Here is a 15959-nt window from a genome sequence, read left to right as displayed (position 1 = left end):
TATTATTATTCTATAGCTTATGCATTAGCTACCTACATTCTATTTATTACATTTCCGGACTATCTTTTAATAGCGCAAGTTTACTAAGTAGTTTTATGGCTATAAAAATAAGTTATAGAGAAGGTAAATAAGTTTTCTACAATGTTGTGATACGAACATCTTTAGACACTGCGCATAAAGTCTTTAGCGTCGCACACGATGTTGAACACAATGTTCTCCATCTCCTAACGTCTCTATAAATACTTGGAATATGTACAACGTCTTTCATATTTTAACGTTTCTATAAATACTTGGTATACCTACAATGTCTTCCATTTGCTAACGTCTCTATAGACACTTGGCATATGTACAATGTACTTGACCCTCTGTTATCTCTAGCGTTAGGAAAAAACAATATTATACAATTTCTGAAAAGTGTTCAGGTTTAGGGTTAACCTTGCTTTTTTTGCAAACATAATTATAGATATAGAAAGGTTATAATTCCTTCTCATATTTTTGTATTAATTACCGTAGATAGTAATCTATTATTATTGTTGTTTTTTCCGTGTGAAATATATCAATGTGATATTTGATATACCCTGCATCAATAGTTATCCACTTTATTCCTGGGTTTGTAAAATTCGGGCCTAGAACACTTTCCTAAGGCCCGGCGTGGCCTACTTGTTAAGGCGTTCGACTCGTAATCCGAGGATCGCAGGTTTGAATCCCGGTCGTACCAAACATGCTCGCCCTTACAGCCGTGGGGATGTGACAGTCAATCCCACTATTCGGGTTCGCGCCCGCGTCGCGCTAAACATGCTCGCCCTCCCAGCCGTGGGGGTGTATAATGTGACGGTCAATCCCACTATTCGTTGGTAAAAGATTAGCCCAAGAGTTGGCGGTGGGTGGTGATGACTAGCTGCCTTCCCTCTAGTCTTACACTGCTAAATTAGGGACGGCTAGCACAGATAGCTCTCGAGTAGCTTTGTGCGAAATTCCAAAAAAACAAACAAAAAAAAACAACCCACTATTCGTTGGTATAAAAGTAGCCCAAGAGTTGGCGGTGGGTGGTGATGACTAGCTGCCTTCCCTCTGGTCTTACACTGCTAAATTAGTGACGGCTAGTGTAGATAGCCCTCGAGTAGCTTTGTGCGAAATTCAAAAACAAACAAACTAAGCAACGGTCAACTATTCACAAGCGTTGGAGTGTCTGATTTTGTTACATTTATTTATTGTCAGCAGACGGCAGCACTTCTAATACCTAGAATCGCTGTTGATTTAATATACAGTGTAATTATAAATAGAATATTATATTTGTAATGATTATCAATTCTTCTGTTCCTGGATTAAGTACATTCCAAAAGAGACCCAGTAAATCTTATGTTTTATTAAAGGAAGACTCATTATACTTTCCGTCGTCTTCAATCGAAGTAACTTATTTATTCTTGTACGAAGTTACCTCAAGAGATCACAGTTTTCATGCAACAAAATAATTTGTGGTCAGCAGTTCAAAATTATGAACCAACCAAGAAATTGGTGATTATGCGGAAGAAATTAAAATATATATATATTAATTATGCAACAAAATTGTAAATTATGCAACTCGTACGTAAAGTTTTTTTGTTGTTAAGCGCAAAGTTACACAATGGGCTGTCTATTCTGTGCCCACCAAGAGTGATGAAACTCGAGTTTTAGCATTATAAACCTACAGACTTACCTTTGAGCCACTGTAGAGCAACATAGTTAGAACAGCTTAAAGCAATAATAATTAAAGATTATTAAATATAGTTAATATAATTTCATCATCGTCAGTAATTTAACTTAATTTTTTATGGAATAACAACAACAAATACCTTTAGATTTTAAAATATTTGTTAGATCATTAATAAGGCACCATTAGGCACGCTTAGCATTAACTAAACCAAAGGTACCAGATCTAGTAACACTGAACTCCAAGGTTACAGATCTAGTGACACTGAACCTCAGAATTACAAATGTGATAACACTGAACTCGAAAATTACTAGATCTGGTAACACTGAACTCCAAGGTTACAGATCTAGCGATACTGAACTTCAGAATTACAAATCTGGTAACAATGAGCTCCAAAAATACCAGATCTGGTAACATTGAACTCCAAAGTTACAGATATGGTATCGCTGAACTTCAGAATTACAAATCTCGTGACACTGAACTTGGTTTTATTAAACTTAAACAAGAGAGCCACACTTTGATTACACATGAAAATTATGTAAAAAAAGGTCACAGCCATATTATTTCCAAGAATCCCAAGGACAAGTAGTTTTTAAATTATAAGCGTTTCATATTCAGTAAAAGTTTTTTTTGTATTTCAGCGTATTTGGTGCTACTAACGTCATACTAATTAATAGCAGACTAATCGAACAAAGATGAAACGAACACTGGTAGATGATTTTATGATTGTTTAACAAATATGAGAATAACAGTTTTGTATTAACGAACCTTAGAGAGTCTGGGTATTATTCTGTGCTGACCGACCACAAGGGGAAGTAGGTAACATTCAGTTGTAATGTTTAATGTGCAACATTCAAAAAGTTATGTCGTGATTAATTTTTCCATGCATGTTTTTCTATTTGAAACATACAGTATATGTGTGACAAGTAGAACACATTTAATGCTGTTTTTTTAATTCCTTTTAGCACGTATTCAGTTGTTTGTAACTTGCTAAAAGTTGTGGAATGAAAAAAATACAGATAAAAACTTAAATAACAGTTGTTTACAGATACTATAGTTATATTGCATCATTGTGTGTATGGAAGCAAATTATTGTAAAACTAGCTGTAGTACCTATTCCATGGACTTAAGTTTTGTAAATGCATGATTCATGAACGGTTATTTTAAGACGCAAAAAGTCGATTTCCTAATATGTATTTGTCAAAAACGCTCATAAAAACTAGAAAACACAAAATGTGAAACTGCAAACTTATACCTATCTCCAATAGAGATTCGTGCAAAATTTGGTAAATATATACCAAAGGTGGGCGAAGTAGTCGTAAAAAACGCAAAATGCAAAACTAAAATTTTGAGTTTCTCCCCATGTTCTCCTTACCGAGTTTAGTAAAGAATCGTTCACATCCTGCGAAGTGGTTACATGGTGATAACCACGGACAGTACTCTTATTTATATAGGTAATAATAAACTGACAAATAAACAGCGAATTATAAGCATAATGAAATGATTTTATTTTGATAAACATTCTACACATTTTGACAGAACATTGGTCTGGTGTCAGCTGTGTCGAAACGTAGTTTATTCCTCAAAATAAAATCACTTCAATCTGCTTACAAACCATTGTTTGTCACTAGCTTACTTCAGTGTGTAAATTATATTGCTCTCTTGAGTAGTGCTGTCATCTAGTGTCAGTTAAATTATATACTTCCTAGACATAGTCACATTGCAAATCTGATAAGGTATTTTGTCACTACCTTACTGCAACGTGTAAATTATATTGCTCGCTTGACTAGTGCTGTTATCTAGTGTCAGTTAAATTATATATTTCTTAGTCATAGTCACATTACAGATCTGATAAGGCAATTTGTCATTACCTTACTACAATGCGTAAATTATATTGCTCTGTCGGCTAGTGCTGCTATCTAGTGTCGAATAAATTATATACTTCTTAGGCACAGTCTCAAAGAAAATATCCGCACGGCAACAACTAACTTATAAATCAAAACATTTACTTGTCCACATTGATCATCATATATTTTTATGAATCATTTTGACTTCAGTAACAGTAACTTAAAGTTATTCTTGTCTTGAAATTGTATAACACTGAAATAAACGGTCTTTATAATTTGCGTTAATGGATTAATTTGGTGCATAATTGAACTTTTGTGTTTTGGTACCTTTTCACGAAACAAAATATGTGTTCAAAATAATTCTCATATCATGTTCATATGTTTGTATATAACTTCTGTTTTATTAAAAGGTTACTTTTCATAGCCTATTACGTTATGATTATTCGTTTGAAAGAGGAATAAACTGTTCAAATAACCATCTAAGTTTCCAAAACTGTAAATAACATTTTAGATACATTTATAACTAAGACACGTGATATAGAAAACATTGTCACTTTATAAACCCGTTATATATTATAAACAATAAACTTGGAATAGTTTTCTATTTATATAATTATTTCTCAATTCATTTTTATATATACTCTAGAGAACAATTTGGAAACATACAACACGATATCAAAGGTTAGAATTATTTATTTTGGATAAAAGGTCTGGCCTGTTTGTTTTCGTTCTATAATTGATTAACTTTAGGATTCGTATTTTATTCCACAAACTCCAGAACAAGGTGCTTTTGTTTGAAGTTGTACAAACTAAAAGTTGTAGAGTTTATTATTGTATTATCTATACCATAATAAGCCAAAGATAGTATTTCACAATGGTAGTACTTGTTGTTGTTTTCGTTTGTACGTTTGTTTGTTTTTCGCAAGGTTTCACGTGAATCCTTAGGTTCTAACCCAAAGCTACACAATATGTGATCTGTCTACATTTTAGTGTTATAAATCTATAAACTTATCCCTCACTTACCGGAAGACCACTTTCTAGATATAATATCTAAGGACTGCTAAAATAAAGTTGATAAAGGTTAAATCAACGAAATTAATAAATAAACAAGTTTGACAATAACTTTATTAATTATTTGCAACTTTTTTTTTAAACTTCTTCTTGTTCTCGTGTTTCGTGTTTGGAATGAATTATATATTCATAAATATTTATCAAACTCGTAAAACGTTATTAAAAATGTAGATGTTATCACATTTCCTGAGTACCATAATAACATACTTTATGATAAAAAAAATGTTTCCTATGATATGAGAGAGTCGTCAAGTGGTGATACGAAGCATGACGCTCTTTGTATACTTTCGATAGTTAAAAAAGTTAAAAATAAAACAACTAATAATGAGATATTTACAAGTGATCGTCACATTTTTATTTGTTCTGTGGGCCGTCTAACCTTCACCGAATTAACGGAGTGGTATGGCTAATTAAGAAAAAAATACACACGTCATAAACAATTTATCAAAAAACGCCATAAACGCCGCAGTATCAAGTTGCTTGTGTGTGTTTTCATTCAGCAAAGCCACAACGCGAGCTATCTGCTGAGTTCACCGAGAGGAATCGAATTCCTGATTTTAGCGTTGTAAATCCGTAGACTTACCGCTGTGGCCCGGCATGGCCAGGCTGGTTAAGGCGTTCGGCTCATAATCTGAAAGTCGCGGGTTCGAATCTCCGTCGCACCAAACGTGCTCCTCCTTTCAGCCGTGGGGACGTTATATGTGACGGTCAATCCCACTATTCGTTGGTAAAAGAGTAGCCCAAGAGTTGGCGGTGGGTGGTGATGACTAGCTGCCTTCCCTCTAGTCTTACACTGCTGTATTAGGGACGGCTAGTGCAGATAGCCCTTGAGTAGCTTTGCGTGATATTGAAAACAAACAAACTTACCACTGTACTAGCGCGAGACAACTAGTTGCAGAGATGTACGTAACTAAATATGTTGAACTTACACACAATACGTGATAAAAATCGAGTTACAATAGATACGACTTTTACTTTCCACTTGTTTTCAGTCAATGCCTAAGCTGTATTGTGATGCACATAATTACAAAGTTGTCTTTTCTTTCGGTGAATCCAACAAATAACCCTATATAAAATATTTATTTATGAGGTCAGACATGGCCTGGTCACGAGATCAAATCCCCGTCACTGAACATACTCGCCCTTCATATTTGTGTTATGAGGTCATGGTCAATCCCACTATTCGTTGGTAAAAGAATAGTCGAAGAGTTAGTGGTGGGTGTTGTTTATTAGCTGCCTTCCATCTTGTATATCATTGCTAAATTATAAACGGCTAGCGCAGATAACCGTTAGGTAGTTTTGTGCAAAATTAAAAAAGTAAACTATACGTTTATATTCTTATAAAGCGAACAATCCGTTACACCTTTCATACGGATCAAAAAGTTCGTGAGAGAGCGTTATAACTGTGACAGAGAATTTTCTATTCATTTCAGAGGAACCACGTGATAGACAGTTGGTGCACTGTACTGACTAGCTGGTTGCGCTCCGTCTACTTAGTAGTTCTGTAAACAACATGCCTTCTCTCTGGTTAGTAGTTTCAAATTTAAAGCTACTAAGCCTAAATCTAAGTGATTTTTGACCGGAAATTACATGAATGAACGTATAATTTTATTTTATAAACATAATGAAAGTACGAGGCGTAGGCTAACAGACAAACATCGAGTGTCACTTGCCTCCGGCCTTCTGTAGAATCACACGACTTAGATACATAGTTTGTGGTATTCTATTTACGTTTTGAATTGGGACTGTAAAAACAATTTTTATAACAACTAGCCCTGATGTAGTCGCATTGAAGCTACAATGACGAAACGTTGGCTGAAATAAAAATATTTGTGTATTATTATTTGGAGTATAAAGTTCTTTCTTTTCTAACATTGGTGGTAAAATGTCTAAATCCCTTCTTTACTAACTAAACTTCCTGAAGAAATAAAATAGCAGTTGCATTTACACGTATGAATACTTACTATTTTGTAATTTCTGAGTTAGCCGATAGAGTTTGTTTTGGAATTTCGCACAAAGCTACTCGAGGGCTATCTGTGCTACCTGTCCCTAATTTAGCAGTGTAAGACTAGAGGGAAGGCAGCTAGTCATCACCACCCACCGCCAACTCTTGGGCTACTCTTTCACCAACGAATAGTGGGATTGACCGTCACTTATAACGCCCCCACGGCTGAAACGGCGAGCATGTTTGGCGCGATGGGGATGCATACCCGCGACCCTCAGATTACGAGTCGCACGCCTTAACACGCTTGGCCATGCAGGGCCTCAGAGCACTGAAATCATATTATCTTGCGTTCACTCGTATATCACCTTACTGAATAATCGAAGCTTTCTGTGGGCGTAGTTTAAATAAGTAATCAAAATTCGAGTAGGCCTTCTCTGGAATCGTAATCTTACTGGAATAGATATCTATTTTACATAATGTTACTGTTAGAGTTATATTTTAGTTAGTTCGCTTCCCCTTAAAAATGTTTATTTTTTATTTTCGATACTGTGTTTCATAGTATGTATATAAATAAATTTATAGTAAATAAACTAGTTCTTGTTTTTTTCAAAATGTTTGTTAATCATCGGAAATATGTGACAATTTGATATTTTAAAAAGCAACTTTCAAGAAACTGCTAACTGGCTGAGCCCATAATTCTGTGGTTAAAACATTAACTTATAGCGCAGCTTGTCCAAGCTTCAAACTTTGCACACAGTAAACTTAAAAAATAATTAAATAAATAAAATAATAAATCGGAAAGCCCAATGCATGGTATTTAGTGGAAATACTTTTAAAATAGCCAGAAGCGAGGGATTTATAAAGATAACAAGTATCTTCAAAATAATTACGTTTAGTGGTCTTCCTTTATCCGAAAAAGAAAACTTAGAGAGTTGTTATTAAAACTGTTGTGTTATATGTGTTTCGAAAAAAAACACCCAAAACAACTGAAACATTTATTCTAGATAGTATGCGACATTTCTTGTGCCACATAACATCTTTCAAAGGGGTTTTTGTTTATTTCTGTTTACGAAGACAAAACAGTCAGCTTTCAATGACCGTTAGCGACAAGAATGGCCTAGCCCCCCAGTGGCTCAGAGGTATGTCTGCGACTTACAATGCTAAAAATGGGGTTTTGATACCCGTGGTGGGCAGAGCACAGATAGCCCATTGTGTAGCTTTGTGCTTAATTCAAAACATAACAAACAAGAATGGCCTATCTTGAAACTTAGATAAAATTCTCTGCCATATTAATTATTTCCGATCAGTCGCTTTTGGATTATTTATCTCTTATGATACACAAACTCAAAATGAAAAAAAAAAAGTGTCTGTTTGTTTCAGCTACTTCGGGCTATCTACCGTATCCAACGCATAGAGTCGAGCCCCGGATTTTAGTGTTGTAAGTTCATAGACTCAACACTGTTACACAGGAAGACAAAAAAGTGTACTTACATTAATAAATCATAGTAGTGTAAAGATTTTCTGGTGAATGTGTTGTTCAACACTATTTCAAGATAGCGAACTTATTCGGATAGTTTGTGAATATTTATAAGTTATTTTAAGATCAAATATTTTGCTTATAGGCAAAAACTGAGAAACTGTGAGAAAGTAACAAGTGAATTAAACTTGTCAGAAATACACCTAAGGGGACATGCATAGACTATGAATTGTTCGCAGGCATGCTCTTTTGAATAATTCTTTACAATTAAAGCTGTAGTTACGGTTTATTTTGATGCAGTAGGTGTGTAAGATATAATGAAATTTGGAGAAAAGCACAATAAAAATTATTGTGAAATTACAAAATGTAAGGGCGAACTTTCCCTCCTTTCTTCCTCTCTCTCTTCTATTTTCAAGCACCAAATTCCTTTTAGAATCAATCTGTTTACACTTAACCACTATTTTTGTCAATAATTTCATTCCGTTCAAATGCATTGACATAGATATATTAGTAATAAATAGAAGCAAGTAGCTGGTTTAGTAAATCATTTGATGTAAATTTTGAAAGATTTGGCGAGTAAATGATCGAGTACGAGATTGATCAAGAGAAAATTGTTCACTAAGAGTTACCGTTTCTATAAGCTAATCGGTGAGTCAGTCAGCGTCCGTTATCAACCAAGGAAATTTCTGTTACGCGTTGTTTGGATACTAGGTTAGCAGTAGTTTGCTAACTTAGGCCTACAACTTGCGTCAAAGTTAACGTAGAGTTTAGCAAACGTTATGGAATAAATACATTTGCTGTTAGGACTAAATTTAACACTATTTTTACAAGATAATTCAAAAGGAAAAATAATCCTCCAATGCACAGCAGTATTTCTACAAACTTACAACGCTACAGTTCGGATTTCGATACCTGTGGTGGGCAGAGGATAGAGAGCCTATTGTGTAACTTTGTGCTTAACTACAAACAAACCTTCCAAAGATAAAACACAGTAAAACAATATATATATATACTATTGCACAAGATTTGCTCTCATCGTTTTTTGTTTGTTTTTTTAACAACCAGTTGATGGCTTCACGTATTCTAATTTATATACCTCTCGGGCGTCATTTTTCTATTTACCATCTGGCATGAGACAAACTCATTGGACTTGTGCATTAGCTCTTTCGAAGTTTGTTTCGCTTTATTGCTTCGTTTACAAAAGATAATTTCCTAGTTTATTCGTGTAGAATGCTTTTCAATTATATATTTACATTTCTCAATTACCAGAAGTATGTAGAGAGACATTTAAAGTACATAAAAGAATAAAAACACAGTAACGTTAAACAAACGATTCACTCACTAAACAAGACACTAAAAAATGTGGAAAAAATTTTTTGCTCATTCGTTTGTACTCAAGTAATATCAAGATCGTGAACAATAAGGCCCGACATGGCCAGGTGGTTAAGGCACTCGACTCGTAATCTGAGTGTCGTGGATTCGAATCCCCGTCACATGAAACATGCTCGCCCTTTCAGCCGTGGGAGCGTTATAATATGACGATCAGTCCTACTATTCGTTGGTAAAAGAGTAGCTCAAGAGTTGGCGGTGATGACTAACTGCCTTTCCTCTAGTTTTACACTACTAAATTAGGACGGCTAGCGCAAATAGTCCTCGTGTAGCTTTGCGCGAAACTCAAAAACAAACCAAACAGTAAATTGTATAAAATTATATCGCGTTTAATATTACAATCAAAAAATAAGCTAGGATAACAATCTAAAGCATTTTATTAACATCATCTTGTGTACAATTAGACGTATGTCGACGTATACCGGTGAGTTTATAATATTGTCTCTCTGAATCTATACTTTCGGATTACTTTGTAAAAATAATATTAATTCCAGTCCTTATAAGGTTTGCTAAAGTTTACGTTAAAGTTTTAATGCAAGATGTAGGCCTAAGTTAACAAACTACTGTTGATCTTACATGTTAAATAACATTTAACAGAAATTTCGTTGATTGGTAACATGGTGTCAAACTTTTTCTTTAATTTAACATTATTAATATTCCTGTGTTGAATAATGAATAGTTGAAAGTAGAGGATTAAATTTTAGAATATGTTTATTATATATTTTATTCTGTGTTCGTTATAAATCATTGTTTACTTGACGCAATGTACCTTTGTCTTAAGGAATCCCCCCATAGAAAGTGGTGACAGTCATATTTTATTTTTACATTTCTGATATATAACTTTCTAATGAAGTTACTTGTTAAATTTTAAAGTCAGATTTTCAATAGTTTTGAAGTTAATTTTCACCACACGAGGTACAAGTGTAAATACAGTTATACAATCGAAACGGTTTTACATTGAGTTTTTTCCAATGGTTGATTTCAATTAACTGTTGAAATACTTCTTTTAATCCCAACCAACTGTTGAAGTGCACCCCCTTTATCCGAATCCAATTATTATATACTGTGAATACCACTGAAAATAAGTGGTTCATTGTTAACACTCAAGGTATCCCTCACTAAGATCTGACTATCCGTCGCTAACACATGCAGTGATTCGTTATTCTGCTTACTACTAAGAAATCCAATCAGGCAATTTTACCAATGTTCTTTTCTTTATTGGTGTGTTCTCTACTGTAATGCCAGGTTATTGAAATATTTAAGAAGCCGATGATGCCCAAAGTATCCTAAATTTGGGGTATCCATCAAGGTGATATACAAAAATAACGAAGCATCTTTAAAAATAATTTTCCCTCGTCTAACATCACACCATATGTAATGATTATTATTATTGAAAAGATGCCTTTTCACTCATAGCATAAAAATTCTCTATTTGTCAACAAAAGCCAAATATTAAAACATTGATTATTCAGTTGTTGTACCACTTTCCTACTTTTAGTTTTGTTTGTAGTTAAGCACAAAGGGTTATCTGTGCTATGCCCACCAAATAATTCTTGGAAATAAAACTATTGTTTTACTTTTACTCGTCTTATTAAACCTATATAGATTTTAAGGATGTCTAACAGTTGATGAATATGTAGCATATATCAGATGAACAATTCAGAATAATAAATTAGTACCACCAGTGTTTCATATTCATCAAATTATACAGAAATATAGGTTGTTTGTAGTTAAGCACAAAGCTACACAGTGGACTAACCATGCTATGCCCACCACAGGTATCAAAACCTGGTTTTCTAAATTCATATCTCAACAGACATACTGCTGTGCCACTGGGAACCAGTTTGTAACTGACCTCCTAATCCTAAGATGAATTATTTAGTTCTTTTAATTACAATATCTTCTTTCTTTTGTGAATTATTTAAAATGTTTTATTTCGAGTTTATGTTCTTTCATGTTGTTATTTTGTCTTGAGTAACGTGATGGAAATTTACAACAGGATTATCATGTTTCTTCAGTTTATTAAAAACACCATTGGCTGTTAAGAACATTTTCTAAACTCCAACAAAGTGTAAAAATGATAAAATGTGATTTCTTTAAATAATTTCTTAGATAGCAGTTGGTTGACAGTTTACTTTAAACAAAAAAAGTTTTGCTAGACAGCTTCGTTTGTTTTGTTTTTTAAGCACGAAGCTACATTGATTGATTGATTTAGTGTTTTATGGCACAAAGCAGCGAGGCTATCTGCGCCAGACATTCGGTAAAAATGTAATAAAAAATAAAAAATAAATAAATGTAGTAATAGACATAAATGGAAATGAAGGTAAAACAAAAAAGTATAAAACCAATGTTGACATCTAGTCTACAATGTTAAGATAGAAGGCAGAGTATAAGAAGTTGTAAGGTATTTACTCTAGCAAAAAAGGTAATGATCACAACCTGCCAGGAAGATTAACAGGTAAGTTCAAGAACCACCGTCAGTCACCTGAAGTTGGTCTTTCCAGTCCTGGTTCTGGGTTATGTGTCATAGCAGCCAGTATCAAAATTTAAAAGAATAGAAGTTTTAAAAGATACATAACAAAATTGTAACAATGAGTAGCCAAATGTCCAGTAAAAAGATAAAGTCAAGTATATGGAATAAAATTTGTAAAAGTAAATGAAGGTAAAAACAAAACAGCAATTAAAACAGAAAATGGCGTAAAAACCAATGTTGACATCCAGTCAACAAAGTTGTAAAGGACTACCTGTAGCAGAATGGTAATGATCATAACCCGCCAGGAAGATTAACAGGTAAGTATAAAAACCACCGTCAGTCACCTGAAGTTGGTCATATGAGTCAATATGGCCAGTACTAAAAAGTAAAGTAGTAAAAGTGTGAAATGATATGCAGCAAAAGTATAATAACAACTCGCCAGGACGACCAACGAGTTGTTCAAACGGATAGTTCAAACAGTAGCGTAGTCACCTGAAGTTGGCCTTTCCAGTCCTGGTGTCGAGTTATTTAATGTTCTGGCCATTGTCCAATGTCAAATTGAATGAGAGAGATTAAAACTGTAAAAAAGGAACCACAATTAAAAATGTGTAATGAATAAATATGCAACATTTAAATGAGATTAAAAAGATTAATGGCCATTAAAAAATTAAAAACATTATCAAGGTGGACAGAGTCACCATCACCAATAACTCTGTCCAATGTTACAGACTGACCCTGGGAAAAAATATGTTTAAAATATTGCCGTCGTTGAGAATTGTAACGATGGCAAGAAAGTAAAACGTGGCTGATAGTGATTTGAGTGTTACACAAACTACACATTGGTGCATCAGTTCCAGATAAAAGAAAATGATGAGTTAAAAAACTGTGACCAATGCGTAGCCTAGTGAGAACAACTTCCTCCTTCCGAACTTTACGGAAGCTAGATGGCCAAAGTCCAATTTTGAGTTTGATTTGAAAAAGCTTGTTGTCGCGTTGCTCACTCCAAGTGGACTGCCAGCTGGCACGGAGCCGAGCCTTGAAGACAACACCATAGTCCACGTACGGAATAGGCATAGGAGTGATGGTGCTGAAGCAGACATATTTAGCTGCCATGTCTGCAAGCTCGTTCCCGCGAATACCAACATGGCCTGGTATCCAGAAAAACTGGATTGAAGTAGCTGCTAATTAGAAATGGGCCAGTCTGTTTCGAATATTAGCGAGAATAGGATGTGAGCTAATGTGTAGCGATTCCAAGGCAAGTATAGAACTAAGCGAATCAGTATAAATAGTGCAGTTGGAGTACTGCTCAGCTGCAATATGATCCAGGGCAAGAGATATGGCATACAGTTCAGCAGTGAACACAGAAGCTGTAGAAGGGATTCTGTGCGCAACTACTGACCCATAGCAAACCATAGCAGAGCCCACTAAATTACCTGATTTGGAACCATCTGTATAAATGGGAACTGAATGATTGTTTGAAAGATATTCATTGAATAAAAGACGGTACTTCCAATCTGGAATATCTGCCTTTTTAGGTGACTGAAAGAAAGGTCACATTTGGGGGCTGTAATAAGCCATGGTGGGATGGACTGACCTGTGGAATCTGCAATGTTATCCAAGGACAGACCCAATTCATCCAATTGCGCCCGGATGCGAAGGCCAAACGGAGCAATGACAGATCGTCTGTTCTGAAAAAGCAAGGAACGAAGTTTCGAAGTATATTGTAAAGATAGTTGCAAACGGCGAAGGTGTAGAGAAGGTTCATGAGATTCAATGTATATACTTTGAACTGGAGAGGTACGGAAAGCCCCAGTGCAGAGTCGAAGTCCTTGGTGATGAATGGGGTCCAGCATCTTTAAGGCCGAGCCATAGACCATTGATCCATAATCGAGTTTCGATCTAATAAGAGCACGATATACCTTTAACATTGAACAGCGATCTGCCCCCCAACTGGTAGAAGAGAGAACACGGAGGATGTTCAGTGCTCTTGTGCATTTGACCCAAAGCTGCTTTAAGTGTGGTGTAAAGGTCAGTTTACGATCAAAGATAAGTCCCAAGAACTTGGTCTCCAGGACCACTGGCAGCAAAACTTCACCGATATGAAGTTCAGGATCAGGGTGAATACCCCGTCGACGGCAAAAGTGCATGCATACAGTTTTGGAGAGAGAGAAATTAAAGCCGTTCGCCAGAGTCCACTTCCGTACACAATTGAGGGCGGTTTGTAGTTGCCGCTCAATATATCTCATGTTTGACGACTGACATGAGATGTGAAAGTCGTCGACATACAGCCCATTCGCAACAGTGAGAGGGAATTGTTCAGTGATGGCATTTATCTTTATACTGAAGAGTGTAACACTCAATACATAGCCTTGAGGGACTCCAAGTTCCTGTACAAAAGAACGGGAAAGTGTCGAACCCACACGAACTTGGAATCTCCTGTCCATTAAAATTTTTTTAATAAACATGGGTAGATGGCCACTTAACCCATATGTATGGAGGTCTCGCAAAACGCCATACCTCCATGTTGTGTCGTAAGCCTTCTCTATGTCAAAGAATATTGATACAAGATGTTGGCGGTTGAGAAAGGCTTCTCTGATAGATGTTTCAAGACGAATTAGGTGGTCTGTGGTGGAGTGCTGTCGACGGAACCCACACTGGGTGGGCGAGAGGAGGTTGTTTGATTCAAGGAACCAAACAAGACGAGCATTAACCATCCTTTCTAATGTCTTACAGAGACAGCTCGTCAAAGCAATTGGACGGTAGTTTGAAGGAATCTTGGGATCTTTTCCTGCCTTAGAGAAAGGTAAAATAATAGCCTGGTGCCAGGCATCAGGAAAAACATTCTCCTGCCAGATCCGGTTGAAAACAATCAGAAGGACATCAAGAGAAGCAGGAGATAGATGGTGCAGCATGTCATAATGAATATCATCAGGTCCAACAGACGTACTGACAGACCGATGAAGGGCCATTTTTAGTTCCACCAGGGTAAAGGGACAATTATAGTCAAAGAAACAGTCAGTTCGAAAGGAAAGAGGTGATCGCTCTGCCCGAGTCTTGATGGCCAGGAAGGTGGAGGAACAAGCAGAAGTGCTAGATACCCGGCAAAAGCTTTCACCTAGAGTGTTAGCGATGTTCCGAACATCAGTCACCTCCTGACCATCAGAGAGTAAGATCGAGAGGGGGACAGAATTGTAGTGCCCATTAACCTTTCGAATCCTGTCTCATATGATCTTGGAACTGGTGGTAGAAGATATGCTGGTTGTGAACTTAATCCAAGATTCCTTCTGGCTTTGACGTCTTACTCACCTAGCATGTGCACGGGCCCGTTGGAAAGCAACCCGGTTTGAAAGTGTGGAATATCTACGAAAAGTATCCCAGGCCCGCTTTTGAGCCTTCCGTGCTAAGTGGCAAGCAGGATTCTACCACGGACGAGGATATCGTGGAAAACGTGTCGAGTTTTTTAGGAATACACTGAGCAGCTGCATGTGTAATACAGTCAGTTACCGCTGCTACACAGTCGTCTATTGATGGCTGATTTACGATGGCAGGATCAAGTTCTGCGAGAGCAGTGAAAGTGGACCAGTCTGCCTGATCCAGCTTCCACCGGGGCACGCGGGTAGGGTGGCATCGACCACGGCCAGTCTCTCTCAAAAGGATCGGAAAATGATCACTGCCTAGTGGATTACTGTCAACCCTCCATGAAAAATGGGAGAATAATGAAGGGGAGCAAACTGAGAGATCAATAGCGGTAAAGGACTGACTAGGTGCATGAAAGTAAGTGGAAGAACCAGTATTGAAAAGAGAAAGATTGTGATCAGAGAGCATCCGCTCTACAGATCGGCCCCTCCCATCAATAATAGCACTTCCCCAGAGGGGATGATGTCCATTAAAATCCCCTAGGATTAGAAATGGAGATGGCAACTGTTCAACGAGAGCATCAAGACCTGATTGATCATGAACAAACAGTGATGGTATGACCCAAGGAAACACGGATGGCTACAGCATCCAAGGGTGTGTTGAGTGACAAAGACAGGTTGGGCACGTGTTGATCAACCAACAGTGACACC

The sequence above is a fragment of the Tachypleus tridentatus genome, chromosome 6 (genome assembly GCF_004210375.1).
Source record: "Tachypleus tridentatus isolate NWPU-2018 chromosome 6, ASM421037v1, whole genome shotgun sequence".
Lineage (NCBI taxonomy): Eukaryota > Metazoa > Arthropoda > Merostomata > Xiphosura > Limulidae > Tachypleus > Tachypleus tridentatus.
This window is presented reverse-complemented; position numbering follows the sequence as displayed.